Below are 5,152 nucleotides of genomic sequence, written 5' to 3' on the forward strand. Positions count from 1 at the left end.
CTTCTGAAGTGAGTCCCTCATAGACAACATATAGATGCATCTTGTTTTTTATCCATTCAGCCACTGTATATGTCTTTTGATTGGAGAATTTAATCTGTTTACATTTAAAGTAACTCTTGGTTGGTATGTATCTGTTGCCATTTTGATCACTGTTTTTTGGCTATTTTTGTAGTTCCTCTGCATTCCTTTTTCTTCTTTTTCTCTCTTCCCTTGTGGTTTGATGTCTTTCCTTATTGTTATGTTTAGATTTCTTTTTTTGTATTTACTCTTAAGTTCTTCCTTTGTGGTTAATGTGAGGTTCACATATAACATCCTAGTTACATAACAGTCTATTGTAAATTGATTGCAACTCAAATTTGAATACATTCCAAAAGTATATTTTTACTCCCATTTTATGTTTTTGATGTCACATTTATCTCTTTTTTGTAGTTTTAGTTAATTTCACTATTTTTGTCTTTTGAGCCTCATGCTAGCTTTATAGATGATTAATCCACCACCTTTACTATATATTTACCTTTTCCAGTGCGTTTTTTTGTGTGTGTGTGTTTTCTTTAATTAATGCCATTTCTTTTTAGCTTAAAGAAGTCTCTTTAACATTTCTGGTAAGGCCAGTTTAGTGGTGATTAACTTTTTGCTTATCTGGAAAATTCCTTATCCTTATATTCTGATTGATGACCTTGTCATGTAGAATATTTTTACTTGGAAGTTTTTTTCCTTTCAACTTTAATATATCATGCCACTTTCTTCTGGCCTGCAAAGTTTCTGCCGAAAAGTCTGCTGATAGCCTTAGGGGATTTACTTTGTGTGTAACAAATTGTTCTGCTTTTAAGATTCTCTCTTTGTATTTAACTTTTGACATTTTAATTACAAAGTGTCTTGGTATGAATTTCTTTGGCTGCAAAGAAATTCTGGGCTTTCTGGATTTGGTAGTTTGTTTCCTTCTCCAGATTAGGGAAGTTTTCAACCATTATTTCTTCAGATGCATTTTCTGCTTCTTTCTCTCTCTTATCTCTTTTTGGGAGCCCTGTAATAGGGATGTTATTCCACTTGATGTTGTTCTTTGGTTTTTTAAGGTATCTTCACTTTTTAAAAATTCTTTTCTTTTCCCTGCTCTGTCTGGGTGAGTTTCAGTGCTTTGTCTTCCAGCTCACTGATCAGTTCTGCTTTATCCAGTCTTCTGTTGAACCTGTAGTATATTTTTTAGTTCAATTATTGTATTCTTTAGCTCTGTGACTTCTGTTTGGTACTTTCTTATATTTTATATCTATTTATTGAAGTTCTGTGTTCATTTGTTCTTCTCCTGAGTTTGGTGAGCATCTTTATGACCATTACTTTGAACTCTATCAGGTAGATTAATAATCTTCACTTCACTAAGGTCTTTTTTTGTGGTTTTGTCTTGATATTTCTTTTGGAACCCATTCCTCTGTCTCCTCACTTTGTCTGACTCTCTGTGCTTGTTTCTATATATTAGGTGAAACAGTTACCTCTCCCAATCTTGAAGGAGTGGTCTTGTATAGAAGGCGATCTATGGGGCCCTTCTGGGACTTGCTTTTCCTTTTTTCTTCCTTCCTTCCTTCCTTCCTTCCTTCCTTCCTTCCTTCCTTCCTTCCTTCCTTCCCTTCTTTCTCCTTTCCTTTCCTCTCCTTTCCTTCCCATTCTCCCTTTCTCCCTTTCTCTCTTCCTCCCTTTCTTTCTTCCTTTCCTTTCTTCTTTCCTTCTCTCTTTCTTTCTTTCTTTCTTTCTTTCTTTCTTTCTCCCTCTCTCTCTCTCTCTCTCTCTCTCTCATCCTGGTTTTCCCAAGAAGTGTATTTGGACCAACCTGGGGACCAGGAGGCTCTACACCTAAAGGAAGGTTTTGGACCTCTTGGTGGTTAAGTGTGACTTGTGCCGGTGATGTAGGATACAGTGGGGGTAGTGGGAACTTGATCGTGGAGTTGTGGAACTGTTTGACTGCTGGTCAGTAGCACTTGCTCGCTGCAATCTCCTCCACCTTCATGATCTGGATCATGCTGGGTGCCTGTGTCTCGGTAACACTGGGTGACAACACCTGCAGTGGTCAGGTCCCAGTGCATCTGGTACGTGTTGTGGGTGCTGCTGTGGGATTCATAGCACAGCCAGATGCTGAAGTTCTTTACCTACGAGGGGGATTTCTCCAATACCTGTCCACAGTAGACAATTTCCCCTGAAGACTTTATCTTCTTTAGCTTAGATGCAAAGTACCAGAAGCAGGACTTGGTGACAGCATGATTCGGTGCAAAGATTTGCATGTGATAGAGGGGCAGATTACAGCATTGGGGGTGGGCAGACAGTGCCTCACCACTTTGTACTCTTGCAGTGTGCCCGGAGGCTTCACAGCACACTCTCTGCTCTTGCTGCCATCCAAAAAGGGAGCCCTTTACTTTTGTAAAGACATTTACTTTACTCCACTGTGTGTGGAGCTAATGTGGGTCTTGAACTCATGACCCTGAAATCAAGACCTGAACTGAGATCAAGAGTTGGATGCTAAACCCATTGAGCCATCCAGGTATCCTGGGAGCCCTTTACTTTCAATAAAATCTTTTGTAGTATGCAGACAGGTAACTTTGAAAGCGGTGGATCCAATCCTTAAGTACACAGTACTTGGTAGCCAATCTGAATGAGGAAAAGGTAAGAATTTGACCTTGTGTAAATAATGCTGTATGGTGCATCTTATGTTGTATGCATTTATGTTAAAATGCTCAAACCTGGTTTAATTTGTAGAGTCAAGAGCTCTTTGTTTTCCAGTTGACTGTATTCCTTTGGTATAGCTTGTGAGTTGGGGAAGGAAGATGACAGTTCTAGTTTCAGTTAGAGGAGTCGTAAGTGAGTGCAGAATTCTCTCTGGAATAGAGTCATTTCTTACCATGCTCTGAACCTTGCTTGATAATGTGAAATGACTATTTTGATGTTTTATTCCTTATATAACCGCACTGTTTGCACATCAACAGATAAGAGTACATGGGTGCTGCCATTTCAGGCTACTCCTAATAATGTTTTTAACATTCTAGAAGGGCTGTATTTGTAAATCAGTGAGTCCTTCAGTGCAAGCCATTAAATGTTATTAATTAATGTAATTGTCTAGTGTTTAGGTAGAACAAAATGATCATTTTTTATTTCATTACCTTGTATTCTTTTCTTTTATTTTATTCATTTATTTATTTTTTTAGTAATCTCTATACCCAATGTGGGGCTCGAACTCATGACACCGAGATCAAGAGTTCCATGCTCTCCTAATTGAGCCAGCCAGGTGCCCTTCATTATCTTGTATTCTTAGTACAAGTTTCTAACTATGACAGACACTCAGGTGTACTTATGTAATAATAGCTTTAAGATCCATTTTATCAACAAGCACATGTTTTAAAGGGAATATTTTCCTAATGTTTTTAGCTTTCACAACTTTTTTTACTGTGTCACAGAATCTTGTGATGTATTTGTCACATATTATTTCCTTCTTGATAGATGAGGCAATCAAAGGCATGGACCACTGAAAGAATTGCAGGGCCAGAGTCTGCTCTTCAGATTCCCAGATGAATTCTCCCACAGCCTTTTGTGAAAAAAGGCAGCATGTAGAGTTTTAGTTATTAATTCTCCAGCTCCATGCTTTTTTCTTGAGTTGCATAAATTAAGAGCATCTTCAGTAGAGGGTAACCCACAAGCTTTGTTAGGAAGGGGCACTGTGTGTCTTGTCTAGCTGTGTTTTCCATCTAACCATCATGATTACTAACGGTTGACTCAGTGACTGAGTGAAATAATGAATGGGAGTAATGGCTCCTAAGAGAGGTTTGCCCATGGCAGCTGGGGCTCTCTGCAGAGTCCAGGAATGGTGGACCTCTATCTGACCAGTGAACTGACACAACCTGTGAGCACATCATGACCAAACTGGCTTTCTTGGCCTGGCTTTGCCTGTTCTGCTCACTTTACTCCTTCTCCTCAGGCCAACTTGAGAGTGGGTCTGGTGCAGAGACCATCAGTTTCTATCTGTTCTTTTGCATCAGAAGAGGTTAGGAAGTGTGAATTGTGTTCAGATGGAATGAGTAAATGGAAGGGAGCTAAATGCCTTCCAGGTGGAGATAGGTTGGACCTCCTAGCCAAGGCGTTACAGGAATTAGTTTTAGGATTGGATTTATTCAGGACTCCCCCACCTTCACATTCGGCATCATTCTCTCATTCCTTCTGCCCTTTCCCTGAGAAAACTAGCATGCTGTCCCCAAAGAACTGCCTTGGTTAAATTCTGCCCAGGGCAAGGCTGCCGCCTGGCACTAATGAATAGCGAACTCAACAGTCCTATGCAATGCATTGCTTTGCAGGCTGGGAGCATATTTTGAGGCGATTGTTCCCTATTCTGTGCTCTGTCTTCTCCAGGAGGGCCACAGGGACAAGTTTCTCTATGGTCTCAGAACCAGGAATAATTGTGTCCTCCTGAGCAAATGGCATGTTCTTTGTTTTAGGGACACTCTGATCCATGTAATGAATCACATTTCCTTCTTCACGTAGCCTGTCTGGAAGCTCAGATTCAAATTTGTAGACTACTCCTGGCAAGTATATAACACTTCCTTGCAGTAATTTTCTCTTCTAATTTCGCTGCATTTTCCCTTTGACCCATTTTATTCACCAATTTTAAATTAAGTTTATTTTATTGTATCCAATGCATTTTGTTTTTGTTTAATAAACCAATTAAATCTTTTTGGGTAAAAAGAAATAAAAATAAAGACCAGTATATTCATACAACACCTTTACTTTAGTTTTTTGATTTCCTAGGCCTTAATTTTATACCTTTTCTTCTCTAACCTCAATATCAATCTACTACTTCTTAGCGGCATAATATCTTCTGGATTAGTTTTTTTGAATAGGAATTTGACCATTATATTAAAAGTAAGTTGTTAATAGCAACCCTACAGTTGCTACTTTGTAGCTATGTGAATTTAACTGGATTACTAAATTACTTAATCTTTTTCATTTATATAAGAAGAGTAATACTATTTTTTCTGAAGGTCGTGAAGATTATACAAAATATTGTATGTAACATACATAGTAACTTATGTGACACATAGTAGGCCTTTTGTTTAAAAGTCTTCTAAGTGGAAAATGCACTGGACTTGCAGTGAAATCTCTTTTTTTCCCACTTATTAGCTTA

The 5,152-nt window shown here is 38.5% G+C and overlaps 1 pseudogene; it reads right to left on the minus strand.

Moving 5' to 3' along the window:
- Positions 1 to 1,842: 1,842 nt before the first annotated feature.
- LOC113263358 (60S ribosomal protein L18a-like) lies at positions 1,843 to 4,482 on the minus strand (annotated as a pseudogene).
- Positions 4,483 to 5,152: the final 670 nt, after the last annotated feature.

The sequence above is a fragment of the Ursus arctos genome, unplaced genomic scaffold (assembly GCF_023065955.2).
Source record: "Ursus arctos isolate Adak ecotype North America unplaced genomic scaffold, UrsArc2.0 scaffold_1, whole genome shotgun sequence".
Classification (NCBI taxonomy): domain Eukaryota; kingdom Metazoa; phylum Chordata; class Mammalia; order Carnivora; family Ursidae; genus Ursus; species Ursus arctos.